This window comes from Nyctereutes procyonoides, unplaced genomic scaffold (assembly GCF_905146905.1).
Source record: "Nyctereutes procyonoides isolate TBG_1078 unplaced genomic scaffold, NYPRO_anot_genome, whole genome shotgun sequence".
Taxonomy (NCBI): domain Eukaryota; kingdom Metazoa; phylum Chordata; class Mammalia; order Carnivora; family Canidae; genus Nyctereutes; species Nyctereutes procyonoides.
Genome location: NW_026575121.1, coordinates 11138693 through 11139511, shown reverse-complemented (window position 1 = coordinate 11139511; position 819 = coordinate 11138693). Strand labels below are relative to the sequence as shown.

Genomic DNA, 819 nt, shown 5'->3' with positions numbered 1-819 from the left:
TTTTGAAGCTTGTTCTGTGGCCTAATATGTGATCTATTCTGGAGAATGTTCTGTGTGCACTTGAAAAGAATGTGTATTCTGCTGTTTTAGTATGGGATGTTCTGAACAGACTGATGTTAGAGCCATCTGGTCCAGTGTGTTATTCAAAGCTACAGTTTCCTTGTTGATTTCCTGTTTGGATGATTTATCCATGTAAGTGGGGTATTGATGTCCCCTACTCTTATTGTATTGCTACTGACTAGTAAATTTATGTTTGTTATTAACTGTTTTATATATTTGGGTGCTCGCATGTTGGGTGCATGAATATTTGCAATTGATATATTTTCTTGTTGGATTGTCCCCTTTCTTATCATATCTTATCCCTTTTTGTATCATTCCAGTCTTTGTGTTATCCTTGTGCAAGGGCCATGCTAATATTCTCTGTATCATTCTAATTTTAGTATATGTGCTGCCAAAGTGAGCACCAGTCTTTATGTTAAAGTCTATTCTGGCCAATATAAATATTGCTTCTCTGACCCTCTTATGACATCCATTTGCATGACAAAAATTTCACCCCTTCACTTTCAGTCAGTAGGTGTCTTTTGATCTGAAATGAGTCTCTTACCGGGCGCATATAGATGGGTCTTGTTGTTTTTTAAATCCACTTTGTTTTCTTTTGATTGGAGAATTTAATTGATTTAATTTCAAAGTAATTATTGAGAGATATCTATTGCCATTTTGATACTTGTTTTGTGATTGTTTTGTAGTTCATTTTTCATCCTTCTCTAGCTCTCCTCCATGGTGTTGGCTTTTTTTTTAGTTCTATACTTACACCCATTT

The 819-nt window shown here is 34.9% G+C and overlaps 1 non-coding gene across 1 annotated transcript; it reads right to left on the bottom strand.

Moving 5' to 3' along the window:
* Positions 1-357: 357 nt before the first annotated feature.
* LOC129516713 (U6 spliceosomal RNA) lies at positions 358-464 on the bottom strand. The gene has a single exon (XR_008665844.1). It is a non-coding gene; the product is annotated as a U6 spliceosomal RNA (small nuclear RNA).
* Positions 465-819: the final 355 nt, after the last annotated feature.